The following is a 16,768-nucleotide window of genomic DNA, read 5'->3' as shown; positions in this document are numbered from 1 at the left end:
AAGCTGTATTTTACTATTTTTTATTTTTGGTTGTATCCAAGGTATGTGGAAGTTCCCAGACCAAGGATGGAACACATGCCATAGCTATAACCAGAGCTACAGCAGTGATGTCAGGTTCTTAATCCACTGAGATACCAGGAAACTCCTGTACTTATTTTTATATTACTCACAGTTCCATGCACTTAGGATTATCTCAATAAATGTTTGTGAAATGACTGCAGAAAGCAAAGTTTCATTCTTCAAGTATCACTGTATGTGAAGGATTGGAAAGTACCAATGTACAAGTAGGATTACTTTACTAATCTCAGAGCCTCGATTCATATAAAACTGAGATCAATTTTCAAATTTCTCTTAATATGTGTGGTTTGTTAAAAAATGCTTTTTCCATTGTTATTCTCCTTTCAGACTTAAAATATTCACGTATTCAATATACATATAGACCACATCAGAAACACAAAATATTAAAACTGGTACACAAAGGAACATGAAGGATCAAAGGCACAAGATGGACAATAGGCAAGCTCTTGGTAGTAATCTCAACAATAGCTAGACTTTTACTATACATAGCAATCCTTTTATACTAAACTTGATGTTTTTCAGCCTCCTATAAGCAGGAAAAATATTAAACATTTAATTATCCTAAAATTAGTTTGCTGAGTGAATTATCTAACAGAACAGCAAATCTGTGACAGAGCAAAGTGTAGAATGCATATTTATTCCACAGACTACAGGCGGTCTCCATGTTCTGGTTATGTTTATCAACATTTCATTTAAAATATGATGTTTTCTAAAAGAGCTGGACTTTCTATGAAAGTACAAAAATGTACTTTAAATATCAGAATCTGTTTACATTTCTGAAAACTCTTATGGCAATTATAAAGGAAGCTTTCATTTGCCTCTTTATGTGAATGAAATATCACTCTGGAAATTGTTTTATCTTCGATCAGACACAGTTCACAAATAGAAAGTAAGAGACTCATTATGCCTCTTAGCTCTCATTCAAATCCATGGTAGTCAGTTTTAATAAGTAAAATTAATTGCCCAATTCAGAGACAATAATTTCTCTTATAGAAATGGTCTCAAATCCTTTGCTGGAGGGGAAGTAAAAAGGGCAGAGAGAAAACTAACAAAATTCATCAGCCATTCCTTTTGAAAAACCCAGGTTTAAATTCCACATTTTCTATTGCCTCATTAAAGGGAAAAATAAACATTACTGGGGGACTTAAATTTTTATTTTTGCTTGCCTAGACAAAGTTAGTATGGAATGTGCAAAAAAAGGACACTTAAAAGTAGGAACATGACCATACATGTGGAACAGAAATTCAGCTGTAAAGAAACCTAGGCAAGGAATGAACTATCTGGTCTGAACATTCAAACAAAGCAACCATTTGAATGAATTACTAAAGCATATTGTGACCATCTCTCCCTTGAGACATTTTAAATGCAGTAGCTTTAAAATTCATGTTCAATCTAATGTCTACTGTCTAGTATAATTTAGAAGAACAATACCCAAGGCCAGGTAATAGAGTAAATTGAGATTGAAGTACACTTCCAGTCTTTTATAATTATGGTACAGTGAAATTTCAATTAACCAGAATGTTTGGAGGACTGAAAATCCTGAGAAACTTGATGTTACTTTGTAAATTATAAAGGAAAAAAAATCTTAAATTAGGTTCAATTTTGTAAATCTTTTCATGTTATCTGATTCTACTTTCCTGTCACATAACTATCATATTTCTTTTCTTAGAAAATTTGTAAATCTCAGGGTCATCAACATGTCCATCATTTCTTAACTATCAAGAATTATGTTGTGAGCCACACAGGAAGCTGTACAGTGGGAAAAAATAAATTAAAAAAAGATTTATGGAAATAATCAAGTTCAAGGGATATAATACATTAGCAAATGAGATTTTCTAATGGATTTGATATGTGCATAATGGAGAAAGTCTAAGGATTATACCAGGATTTGGGGGCTGAGCAACTGGAAGGAAGGAGTTTCCATTAACTGAAATGGGAAAAACTATGGGAGGATCTCATTAGGGTTGAAATATCAGAAGCTCAGTTTAGAGTGTTCCTTTTGACATGACTCTTTACCACTCCAGAGGAAATGATTGGTAGGCACTTAGAGGTGTAATCTGTAGTTGAGAGAACTAGGTTTGTACTGCACAATTACCAAGAATTTTATAATCCCTGACTTTAGTCTAAAGCCACCATGGCCTATAGCATCAGGTACAAAATTTTGTATCCTCAAAAATATTTCCTCCATAAATCATTTTTCCTATTATACATAAAAGTGTATGTATAATGTACTAAATAATCATCATAATAATACCCAGTATCTGCATTATCTTATGGAGTCCCCAAGCTAAACCTACATGAGTGATACGTTTACTATCATACTTTACAGATGATGACATTGAAGCTTAGAGTTAGATAGCTTTGCCACCATCACACAAGTGTTGAGTTGAGCACTTGAGATAAATTTTTGCCCTGCAATAGAGTATACTAATGCCCTTTGCTCCACCTACTCATTATCATTTGGTAACACCATTAGTTCTTAATCTTACAAACATGTGGAATATTGATAAATGCATAAATATTAAAATATAAATAGTTATATAATTAGTTAATATTTATTTAAATATGTATTAATAGAACCCTTGCAGATACCAAAATCCATGGATGCTTACATCCCTTATATTAAATGATGTAGTAGAGTTGGCCCTCTTTACACATTCATAGGTTCCCTATCTGAGACTTCAACCAACTGAAAAATCATGAACTAGCTGTGGTTGATTGAATCCACAGTCCTCAGATGTGGAGCCCACAGATATGGAGGGCTGACTGTATATACCTATATACCTTTCACATTTCTATTTGTGAAACTTCTTACATGTGTTTATATAAAATACATATTTATATCTATGTCTGTTATTAGGATAGGCAAAAAATAAATAAAAATAAATAATAAATAAATAATAAATAATAAAAATAAATGATAAATAATAAAAATTTTATTACCAAATTATACACTTATTTTTTTAGCTTTTCTTCTGACTAGTAAGATGATTTTTGACATAAATGTTTTTATGCCAGCCAGATAAAATTTCCATCTGAGACTGTATCATATCTTAAGGCAAGACCATTTACCACCAAATGGCCTTATCTAGAGAGTGTCTAGAGTCAGATTACTGGGCAACAATGAAGATTTTAAGAAGTTTTTGGAAGACAGTTATTTCCATTACTTTTTGTTTCCTGATTATGAAAGCCTAACTAAGAGTGGGCAGTGCTCAGAAAGGCTGACTACAGGTTTGGATGGAATAGAGACAAGAGATGAATTGGTGGACCTGCTGCAGGTCCAATTTGACCCTGGGCCTAGGAACTTCCATATGCCATAGGTGCAGGCATAAAAAGAAAAAAAAATGCTTTCATCCAGTTGATGAGGACACAGGTTGAGTAATACAAAATAAAAATAATTATATCAATAATATATTTAAAGCTAAGGGGTTTATGGAAGAATTTTATTTAATCACTATTTAACCACCGCTATAAACCTATGAAGTAAATACAATTTATTTTCATTTTATAGATGAAGAAAAAGAGGTTCAAAGAATTTAAGTAATTTTCAAAGATAAATAACTGGTAGAGACTGGATTTGCATCTCAAACCCCAGGCCCTAGACACCTAACATCTATATAACAAATACTATCTTCTAAAAATAGAAGAAAAGCAGGAGCTCCCCTCCTGGCACACCAGAAATTAATTTGACTAGGAACCATGAGGTTGTGAGTTCGATCCCTGGCCTCACTCAGTGGGTTAAGGATCCGCCATAGCTGTGGCTGTGGCATAGGCCGGCAGTTGAAGCTCCGATTAGGCCTCTAGCCTGGGAATCTCCATATGTTGTGGGTGTGGCCCTAAAAAGCAAGTAAAATAAAATAAAATATAAAAATAGAAGAAAAGCAAAAATGAAAAGCATACATAGAAGCTCTCCATACCTTGTTTTTTTTAATCTCCCTCTTGAAGTATCAAGTGTCTGCTTCTCAAGTCAGCTAACTGCAACCTAGAAAAATTAAACCTGAGAATAATGATAATTTCAAATTGACTTGATAGCCACATTATAACACCTGTGTGATTTGGCTGTGTCCAGTTTTCCATATATGCAAAATGGGAATAATAACAGTAACTATCCTATGGGGCTCTTATGAGATTTAAGATTAAAGGAAAAAATGCATATAAATTATAAAAACGGTGACTTGCATATGATGAGTGCTAAAAATATTAGCAATTGTTATTATTAATATCTATGGTTTTGTAATAATATGAAGTTTTGAAGTTTCTAAAATTATCATGAATTGCTTATGCAAAAATATCTGCAGGGTTCAAAGAGCTGTGGAAAATATAAACTAATGAAAACACTGAATAACAGACACACTGAGTATGCTGTTTAATCTTTTTAAATAAGCCACCTAACAAAAACACAGCTAACAAGGATCTATTCAGAAACCAATGTCTTTGGCTATTTCATAAACACATTTTCTAAGTTTCCTATGAAGTCTCCAAATTGTGTTCTTACCACACAGACTTTCTAAATAAGAGGTGTCTATATAATGAGTGTAGACAGATGACTTTCTAAACATACTGGCAAAGGAGTTCCTGCCAGGGTTAAAAATCTGACTGCAACAGCTTGGGTCACCAAGGAGGCTGCAGGTTGAGTCCCTGGTCTGGGAACTTCCATATGCCATAGGTGTAGCCAGGATTTTAAAAGTTTAAATAAAAATAAAAATAATTTACAGCAACATGGATGGAACTAGAGACTCATACTAAATGAAGTGAATCAGAAAGAGAAAGGCAAATAACATATGATATCACATATCTGGAATCTAATATATGACACTTCTGAACCTAGCCACAAAAAAGAAACAAACTCATGGACATGGAGAACAGACTTGAGGTGCCAAGGGAGAGAGGGAGGGATTGGGATAGACAGGGAGTTTGGGGTTAATAGATGCAAACTATTACATTTGGAGTAGATAAGCAATGAGATCCTATTAGGTACCACAGGGAACTATATCTACTAACTTATGATGGTACATGATGGAGCATAATATGAGAAAAAGAATGTGTGTGTGTGTGTGTGTGTGTGTATGTGTGTGTGTGTATGACTGGGTCACTTTGGTGTACAGCAGAAATTGACACAACATTGTAAATCAACCATAATAAAAATTAAAAAATAAAAATACTGGTAGAATTCTGGTGAGAATTTCACATGTTTAGTTTTAGGAACATCAGTCAAAGACTGAGTAAATTTTGAGCCATCTAAAAAATTGTAAAATTGCAATAATCAAATTCTAAAATCAATTTACTTTTTTAAAAAGCCAATGTCATACACTGCAATAACAAAAAAAAATTCAAAGACCACATGATCATCTCAATAGATGAAGAAAAAGCATTTGACAAAGTCCAACATCCATTCATGATACAAACTCTTTCCAAAGTGGGTATAGAGGGAACATACCTTAATATAATAAAAGCCATTAATAACAAAACCACGGCAAATGTAATACTCAATGGAGAAAAGCTGAAAGCCTTCCAGCTAGAATCTGGAAAAAGACAAAAATGCCCACGCTCACCACCGCTATTCAAAAGAGTATTAAAAGTCCTAGCCACAGCAATCAGACAAACAAAATTAATAAATGGTATCCAAATTGGAAGATAAAGGTAAAATTGTCACTATATGTAGATGACATAATTCTATATATAGAAAACCATAAGGACTCCATACAAAAACTACTCAAATGATCAACAAATTCAGCAGAGTAGCAGGATACAAGATTAACATTCAGAAATCAGTTGCATTTCTATAAACTAACAATGAAATACTAGAAAAGGAATACAAAAATAAAATACCTTTTAAAATCACACCCCCCAAAAATTAAATACCTAGGAATAAACCTGACCAAGGAGGATAAAGACATATAAGCTGAGATCTTCCTGGGAGACAGGAGTAAGATAGCGGAATAGAAGGACTGGAACCCAACTTCTCTCATAAAAACAACAAAATTCACAACTAAAGACTGAGCACACTTCACCAAAATGGACCGGAAACCTTAAAAAAGATACCCTACTCCAGAAGAAAAACAGGAGGACACATCAAGAGGTAGAGGGGGAGATTTTGTGATATAAACAGCACCATACTTCCTGGGTGGGAAGCTCCACAGACTGAAAACTAACTGGCTCACAGAGACTCACCTACAGGAGTGAGAATTCTGAGCCACACATCAAACTCTCACGTGTGGGGATCTGGCACAGGGAGAAAGAGCCCTGGAGCATCTGTCATTGAAAGCCAGTGGGGCTTGTGCACAGGAGTTCCACAGGACTGGGGGAAATGGAGACCCCATTCTTAAAAGGTACACACAGAATTTCACGTGCACTGAGTCCCAGGGTAAAGCAAAGTCTCCAAGGGAATCTGGGTCAAAACTGACTGCAGTTCTTGGAGGACATCCTGGGAAAACAGGGGTGAATTTGGCTTGTTGTGAGGGAAGGACATTGAAAGCAAAGCTCTCGGGAATATTCAGCAGCAGTGCCTTTCTCTGGAGGTGGCCATTTTGGGAAAATCTGGCCCCACCCATCAGCCAGCCTCTGAGAAGCCCCAGGGCAAACAACAATCCAGGTGTGATCACAGCCATGCCCCACAGTAAACAAGCTACTTAAAGATCCCTCAGGCACACAGCTGTCTCTAATTCCATCCAGAGACTAAGCCCCACCCACCAGAGGAATTAGAATCGGCTCCTCCTCCCAGGGGGCAGGCATCAGCCCCTCCCATCAGGAAGCCTACTCCAAGCACCCATACTGGCTTCAGCCACAGGAGGGCAGACATCAGAAGTAAGAGAGGCTACAACTCTATTATCTGTAAAAAGGTCACCACATCAAAAACCTATAAAAATGAAAAGACAGAGAACTATAACTCAGATGAGGGAGAAAGAAAAAACCCCAGAAAATCAGCTAAGCGAGGAGGAGATTATCAGCCTCCAGGAAAAAGACTTTAGACAGTTGATGCTGAAGATGATGCAAGACATTGGAAATAAACTGGAGGCAAAGATGCATAACTGACAGGAAACACTGAACAAAGAGATACAAGATATCAAACTTAAGAGATGAAAAATACAATAACTAAAATAAAAAACTCAGTAGAAGCAGCTAACAGCAGAATACAGGAGGCAGAAAAATGAATAAGCAAGGTGGTGGACAGATTAATGGAAATTACGGATGCAGAACAGAAAAGAGAAAAAGATTGAAAACAAATGAAGAGAGTCTCAGAGAACTCTGGGACAACGTGAAATGCACCAACATCCATATTATAGGGGTGCCAGAAGGAGAAGAGAGGGAGAAGGAGACAGAAAAAATATTCCAAGAGATAATAGCTGAAAACTTCCTTAACATGGGGAAGGAATCACTCACTCAAATCCAGGAAGCACAACGAGTACCATAGAAAATAAACCCAAGGAGGAACACCCCGAGGCACATATTAAACTGACCAAAATGAAAGACAAAGAGAAAATCTTAAAAGCAGCTAGGGAAAAGAAACAATTAACATACAAAGGAACCCCAATAAGGCTATTGGCACATTTTTCAGCAGAAACTCTGCAGGCCAGAAGGGAGTGGCATGATACACTTAACGTGATGAAAGGAAAAAACCTCCAACCAAGATGACTTTACCGAGCAAGGCTCTCATTCAGATTTGAAGGAGAAATCAAAACCTTCTCAGATAAGCAAAAGTTGAGAGAATTCAGCAACACTAAACCAGCCTTACAACAAATACTAAAGGAAATTGTATAGGCAGAAAAGAACAAGAGAAGAAGGAAAGAAAAAAGAGAAACAATAACAAATCCAAAGTAATTAATACAATGGCAATAAGAACATACATATCAATAATTACCTTAAATGTTAATTGGCTAAATGCCCCAACCAAAAGACATAGATTGGCTGAATGGATACAAAAACAAGACCCATATATATGCTGTCTTCAAGAGACCCACTTCACTTCTAGGGACACATGCAAAGTGAAAGTGAGAGGATGGAAGAAAATACTTCATGCAAATGGGAATAAAAAGAAAGCTGGCGTAGCAATACTCATTTCAGACAAAATAGACTTTAAAATGCACATTTTCAGGGACAAAGAAGGTCATTACATAATGATCAAAGGATCAACCCAAGAAGATGATATAACAATTTTAAATATCTATGCACCCAACACAGGTTCACCACAATATATAAGGCAACTGCTAACAACCTTAAAAGGAGAAATCAACAATAACACAATCATAGTGGGGGACTTTAACACCCCACTTACAGAAATGGACATATCAACCAGACGGAAAATCAATAAGGCAACACAGGCCCTGAATGAAGCATTAAACTAGATGGACTTAATAGATATTTATAGGACATTTCATCCAAAAGCAACAGAATACACATTCTTCACAAGTGCACATGGAACATTCTCCAAGATTGACCATATCCTGGGCTACAAATCCAACCTCAGTAACTTTAAGAAAATTGAAATCATATCAAGCATCTTTTCCGACCACAACACTATATGACTGGAAATCAACGACAAGAAAAAATCTGCAAAAAACACAAACATGTGGAGACTCAACAACATGCTACTAAACAACCAATGGATCACTGAAGAAATCAAAGAGGAAATTAAAAAATACCTAGCCGCAAATGACAACGAAGATACGACACTCCAAAACCTATAGATGCAGAAAAAGCCGTTCTAAAAGGAAAGTTTATAGCAATACAAGCCCACCTCAGGAAACAAGAAAAAGCTCAAATAAGCAAGCTAATTTTACACCTAAAGCAGCTCGAGAAAGAAGAACAGACAAGACCTAAAGTTAGTAGAAGGAAAGTAATCATAAAGATCAGAGCAGAAATCAATGAAATAGAAACAAAGAAAATCATAGAAAAGATCAATGAAATGAAAAGCTGGTTCTTGAAAAGATCAAAAAAATTGACAAACCCATAGCCAGACTTATCAAGCAAAAAAGAGAGAGGACTCAAATCAGTAAAATTAGAAATGGAAAAGGAAAAGTAACAACGGACATCACAGAAATACAAAGGATCATAAGAGAATACTACATGCAACTATATGCCAATAAAACAGAAAACCCAGAAGAAATGGACAAATTCTTAGAAAAGTAAAATCTTCCAAGACTAAACCAAGATGAAATAGAAAAGATGAATGGACCAATCACAAGACCTGAAATTGAAACTGTGATTAAAAACTTCTAACAAACAAAAGTCCAGGACCAGATGGCTTCACAGGCAAATCTATCCAACATTTAGAGAAGAGCTAACACCTCTCCTTCTGAAACTATTTCAAAAAAATTGCAGAAGGGATACTCTCAAACTCATTCTATGAGGCCACCATCTCCCTGGTACCAAAACCAGACAAAGATTCACAAAAAAAGAAAACTACAGGCCAATTTCACTGATGAACATTGATGCAAAAATCCTCAACAAAATCCTAGCAAACCACATCCAACACTACATTAAAAGGATTGTATACCATGATCAAGTGGGATTTATTCCAGGAATGCAAGGGATTTTCAATATCTGCAAATCCATCAGTGTGGTACACCACATTAACAAACTGAAGAAGAAAAACCATATGATCCTCTCAATAGACACGGAAAAATCCTTTGACAAAATCCAACACCCATTTCTGATAAAAACCCTTCAGAAAGTGGGCATAGCAGGAACCTACATCAACATGATAAAGGCCATATATGACAAACACACAGCGAACCTCATTCTCAATGGGGAAAAGCTGAAAGAATTCCTGCTGAGATCAGGAACAAGACAAGGAGGTCTGCTCTTGCCAATACTCTTCAACATAGTTGTGGAAGTCATAGCCACAGCAATCAGAGAAGTAAAAGAAATAAAAGAGGAGTTCCCGTCGTGGCACAGTGGTTAACGAATCCAACTAGGAACCATGAGGTTGTGGGTTTGGTCCCTGCCCTTGCTCAGTGGGTTAACGATCCGGTGTTGCCGTGAGCTGTGGTGTAGGTTGCAGACATGGCTCGGATCCCGCGTTGCTGTGGCTCTGGCGTAGCCCGTGGCTACAGCTCCGATTCAACCCCTAGCCTGGGAACCTCCATATGCCGCGGGAGCGGCCCAAGAGATAGCAACAACAACAACAACAACAACAACAACAGACCAAAAAAAGACAAAAAAACAAAACAAAACAAAACAAAACAAAAGAAATAAAAGAAATCCAAATTGGAAAGGAAGAAGTAAAACTATCGCTATTTGCAGATGACATGATCCTATACCTAGAGTCCTAAAGACTCTACCAGAAAACTGTTAGAGCTCATCCATGAATTTGGCAAAGTCGCAGGATACAAAATTAATACACAGAAATTGACTGCATTTCTATTCACTAACAATGAAAAAGCAGAAACGGAAATTGGGAAGCAATCCCGTTTACCATTGCATCCAAAAGAATAAAATAACTAGGAGTAAACCTACCTAAAGAGACAAAAGACCTGTACTCTGAAAACTATAAGCCACTGATGAAAGGAATCAAAGATGACACAAATAGATGGAAAGATATACCATTCTTGTGGATTGGAAGAGTTAATATTATCAAAATGACTATACAACCTAAGGCAATATACTGATTCAATGCAATCCCTATCAAATTACCAAGGACATTTTTCACAGAACTTGAACAAAATGTTTTAAAGTTTTTTTGGAAGCACAAAAGATCCAGAATAGCCAAAGACATCCTGAAAAAAAAATGGAGCTGGAGGAATCAGGCTCCCGGACTTCAGACTATACTACAAAGCAACAGTCATCAAAACTGCATGGTACTGGCACAAAGGCAGACATATAGATCAGTGGAACAGGATAGAAAGCCCAGAATTCAACCCACGCACGTACAGCCATCTAACCTATGACAAAAGAGGCAAGAGTATACAATGGAGAAAGGACAGTTGTTCAATAAGTGGTGCTGGGAAAACTGGACAGCCACATGGAAAAGAATATTAGAACATTCCCTAACACCATACACAAAAAATAAACTCCAAATCGATGAAAGACCTAGATATAAGACCAGACACTATCAAACCCCCAGAGGAAAACATAGGCCAAACACTCTCTGACATAAACAACAGCAACATCTTCTCAGATCCACCTATCAGAGTATTGAAAATAAAAAGAAAAATAAACAAATGGGACCTAATCAAACTTCAAGGTTTCTGCACAGCAAAGAAACCCTAAACAACACAAAAAGACAGCCCACAGAAAGGGAGAAAATCTTTGCAAATGAATCGACTGACAAGGGATTAATCTCCAAAATTTATAAACACCTTCTGCAGCTCTAGACCAAAAAACAAACAACCCCATCCAAAAATGGGCAGAAGATCTAAACAGACACTTCTCCAAAGAAGACATACAGATGACCAAGAAACACATGAAAAGATGCTCAACATCACTCATTATTAGAGACATGCAAATCAAAACCACTCTGAGGTACCACCTTACACCAGCCAGAATGGCCATCATCCAAAAGTCTACAAACAATAGGTGCTGGAGAAGGTGTGGAGAAAAAGGAACCCTAGTACACTGTTGGTGGGATTGTCAATTGGTGCAACCACTGTGGGAAGCAGTATGGAGATTCCTCAGAAAACTAAACATAGACCTACCATTTGATCCAGCAATCCCACTCCTGGGCATCTACCCAGAGAAAACCATGACTTGAAAAGACACATATACTCCAATGTTCATTGCAGCACTATTTACAATAGCCAAGACATGGAAACAACCTCAGTGTCCATCGACAGAGGATTGGATCCAGAAGAGGTGGTACATATACACAATGAAATATTACTCAGCCATCAAAAAGAACAAAATACCAGAATTTTTAGCAACATGGATGGACTTAGAAATTATCATGCTAAGTGAAGTCAGCCATACAATGAGACACCAACATCAAATGCTTTCACTGACATGTGGAATCTGAAAAAAGGACAGGCTGACCTTCCTTGCAGAACAGATGCTGACTCACAGACATTGAAAAATTTATGGTCTCTGGAGGAGACAGTTTGGGGGTTGGGGGGATGTTCTTGGGCTGTGGGATGTAAATCCTGTGAAATCAGATTGTTATGATCATTATACAACTACAGATGTGATAAATTTATTTAAGTAATAAAAAAATTTAAAAAAGACTTATAAGCTGAGAACTATAAAATATTAATCAAGGGAATTAAAGAGGATTCAAAGAAATGGAAAGATATTCCATGCTTCTGGGTTGGAAAAATTCATATCATAAAAATGGCCATGCTTCCCAAAGCAATCTACAGATTCAATGCAATCCCTATCAAATTACCCATGACATTTTTCACAAGCCTAGAACAAGCAATCCAAAAATTTATATGGAACCATAAAAACTTACATGGAACCATAAAAGACCCAGAATTGTCAAAGCAATCCTGAGGAACAAAAACCAAGCAAGATGCATAATTCTCCCAGACTTCAGGCAGTATTACAAAGCTATGGTAATCAAGACAGTGTGGTAATGATACCAAGACAGACATACAGACCAATGGAACAGAATAGATAACCCAAAAATAAACCTAGATACCTATGGTCAGTTAATCTTCAGCAAAGTAGGCAAGAATATAAAATGGGGAAAAGACAATCTTTTCATCATGTGGTGCTGGGAAAACTGAACAGCCACATGTAAGTCAATGAAACTGGAACACATCCTCACACCATGCAAAAATATAAACTCAAAATGGCTTGAAGACTTAAATATAAGACAAGACACCATAAAACACTTAAAAGAGAACATAGGCAAAACATTCTATGATATCAACCATACAAATGTTTTATTAGGTCAGTCTCCCAAAGTAATAGAAATAAAAGCCAAATAAACCAATAGGACCTCATCAAACTGACAAGGTTTTGCACAGCAAAGGAAACCATTAAAAAAAGACAACCTATGGAATGAGAGAAATAATTTTAAATGATGCAATGGACAAGGGCTTAATCTCTAAAATATACACACAACGTATACAACTCTACAGCAAAAAAAAAAAAAAGCAACCCATTTTAAAAATGGGCAAAAGACCTGAATAGACATTTCTCCAAAGAAGATATACAGATGGTCAACAAGCACATGAAAAAATGCTCATCATTAATTATTAGAGTAATGCAAATCAAAATTACTGTGAAGTACCACTGTACATCAGTCAGGATGGCCATCATTAACAAGTCAACCAAAAACAAATCCTGTAAAGGGTGTGGAGAAAAGCAAACCCTCCTGCACTGTTGGTGGGAATGTAAGTTGGTACAACCACTATGGAAAACTGTATGCAGGTACCTCAGAAAACTAAATAGATAACTACCCTTTGACAATCCCAATCTTGGGCATATATCAGGACAATGCTTTCCTTTAAAAAGAGACATGAACCCATGTGTTCATTGCAACACTCTTCACAATAGCCAAGATATGGAAACAACCTAAATGTCCATCAACAGGTGAATGGATTAAGATGATGTGGTATATATACACAATGGAATACTACTCAGCCATGAAAAGAACAAAATAATGCCATTTGCAGAAACATGCATGGAACTAGAAACTCTCATACTAAGAGAACTGTGTCAGAAAGAGAAAACCAAATAGCATATGATATCACTTATGTCTGGAATATAATGTATGGCACAAATTAGCATTTCCACAAAAAAGAAACTCATGGATTTGGAGAACAGACTTATGTTTGCATAGGGCAAGGGGAAGGGAGTGGGATGGACTGGGAGTTTGAGTTTAATAAATGCAAACTATTGCATTGGAGTGGGTAAGCAATGAGATCCTGTTGTATAGCACAGGGAACTATATCTAGTCACTTATGATGGAACATGATGGAGGATAATGTGAGAAAAAACAATGTATATATATGTGTGACTGGGTCAACTTTCTGTGGGGTAGAAATTGACAGAACACTGTAAACCAAATATAATGGAAAAATAAAATCATTATCAAAAATTAAAAATAAATAATATAGTCTTTATTACAAATATGTTTTGTTTTAAGGATTTTTACAAGGAAATGTGTTCCTAAAGAATACAGTTCTCAATTGTCACTGCTGTTCCTTTGATAAATAAATATATGTTCATTAGTGGACACTGATTTTCAGATGAAAATCCAGCATCTCATCCCTTATTAAGGAAGTAATGTATCATTCCAGGTTGGTATTCAAAGACTGAGCTAACAAGAATTGGAACTAGAACAGCCTTTGATCCTTTTAAACATTTCTGTTAGAGCAACTACTCTTATACAAGATTGCTTCTGTTCTTTTAGGACTAAATAAGGGCTATAATTTGTCACATCTTATTATTGTAAGTATCCTTAGAAGCTGTGGTAATATGCATTTAACACAAAGGATAGGTTACAAATATTAGGACTTGATCATCTGGAGACTAAGGCAAAAGGAAATATGATTAAAATTTATAAATTCATGGACGATAGCAAGACTGTGAATTCAAACATCTTGACTAAGTCCTGGTATGTTAATGAATTGGAAGTATCTTGAAATTAAGAGAGATACCATTTTTTAAAGATATAGAATAAGAATCTATAACCTACACTTTCGAAGAATTTTGCCTTGCTTATGGTTTCCTTCCTACTGTGTAGCCAAAGATAGAGGGTTTAGTGAGATACAATAACTTCTGTCAAATACAAGGATCCAAGTCTGTCCCAACTTGTCTATTGTGTGCCAGGTCCTAGTCTAAGTGGTTTATGTATGTAACTCATTTAATACTCACATTAACCTTATGATGTAGGTACAGTTATGACTCAGTTTTATAGCTATGGAAAAGCTTTTTAGTGATTTTCCCCATGTTCACACATAAACTTGAAAAACTTGATCTTTTAGGTTACTCTTTTCAGGATTGTGCACTCCTTGCAGTGCCAAAATTTGTGCTGAGAAATTTTTAAGTGTTCTCATGGTGATGAGGGAGAGGACACTTGTATATATGCACTGTCTTCTAAGTTTTCACTAGTTTTTGATATAATGTGATTAACTGGTTTGATTATTGTCCCTGGGCATCAAAGTGTTATCAGCTGCCAAAGTGCCATAAGTGATGAATCACAAGGTCTCTCCTGCTGTTGTTTCCAGACAGGTTTGTTTTGAGCCCTGGTGATTCCTACCTGACAGTGGCAATCATGTGGTAGTGGTAATGCTTTTGAGTATTCAAATCCATGATGTATTTTCCACAATGTCTCAACATCAGGAAGGCTAGAGAAGCATGGCTACTATCCCATGTCACCACTAGCAAGATATCCACCTCAAATCTTACTCACAAGGTGACTTTGTCCCACCAAGTAACTTATTCAAGGGGATAAGTGGGGTGAGGGGGCTAGAGTCAATGTCCCAATTTTCTCCCATGGCCATCTGCAGGCCCATGAAACTTGGACAGTTGTGAAATGCCAAATTTGTCTCAATGGGAAAACCAGGGTGATCCTTTCTCTCTCTTGTCCTTACTTTTTTGTACTATTACCCAAGTTTCATTTTCAGGAACTTTAGGTGCTGTTGTATACTTTCCATCCCTGCCTGTTATGACCTTCTTGGACATTATATCCTCTTTCCTCTTGAGGTTGAATTTAACCTTTTTATTACCAACGGCAATGATGATGAAAAATCATGGATTACTGAAGGGGTAAGCACATTGGGAGTTACTTGATAAATATTATACTTATAAATTTGAATGTAACACTTGATTAAGAATATTGGCTGCCTCATCAAAATATAGGGTTTTGAGGTGGAGATGGATTGAGAGATGAGAGAGGAACTTATTAACTTTTCTGTATATACCTCTATGTAATTTTTGCTTGTTACAAAATGTACTACTTTTGTAATTTTTATGTATTTATGTATGCATATATTTACTTATTTATTTATTTTTGTCCTTTGTCTTTTTAGGGCAACACCTGTGACATATGGAGGTTCCCAAGATAGGGATCGAATTGGAACTGTAACCGCTGGCCTATGCCACAGCCACATCTGCAACCTACACCACAACTCACAGCAATGCCAGATCCTTAACCCATTGATTGAGGCCATGGTTTGAACCCGCAACCTCATAGTTACTAGTCAGAGTAGTTTCTTTTGAGCCACATGGGAGCACCTCATATGTAATTTTTTATTTTTTCATAATTTTTAAAAAAGATAACAATTATTTTTAAAAAATAAGTAAAAAGTAGAAACTAATTTATCAGGGCAAATTAGGAGAAAGACTAAAAAATACTTAAAATGTCAAGTGACAAACTTTCAGAAAGTCCAGAAAACAGATAATAAATAAAACATAGATTTATGAAAATTAAATTTTTTCATATATTCACAGAAAATATATTTGTAATGGGATAGCGTAGCTATGTCAGAAATAAGTAGCAAATGTAGCTTTGAAATTGGTAAACTTTTGTTGGTGCTATTGTCTGAGATAATGGCTTGCTTTGAAAAGACTTTCAGTTGTTTGGATGATATTTCTGTTTCATAAGTTAATTTTTATATCTCACTCAAAAATTTCAAGTGCCAATTGTGAACTTCACCTTTAGAGTTTGAATTAAAATATGAAAACAAAGGCATAAGAGATAGAATATAGAAGCACCTGAGACAGAGCAGGCATTGATGTGGAAGAAAAATCAGAAAGTGTGGCATTTTGGCATCAATGTGAAGAAACTGCTTCAAGTAGGAGTGAA

The sequence above is a fragment of the Sus scrofa genome, chromosome X (assembly GCF_000003025.6).
Source record: "Sus scrofa isolate TJ Tabasco breed Duroc chromosome X, Sscrofa11.1, whole genome shotgun sequence".
NCBI classification, from domain to species: Eukaryota; Metazoa; Chordata; class Mammalia; order Artiodactyla; family Suidae; genus Sus; species Sus scrofa.
Note: the sequence above shows the minus strand (reverse complement) of the source record.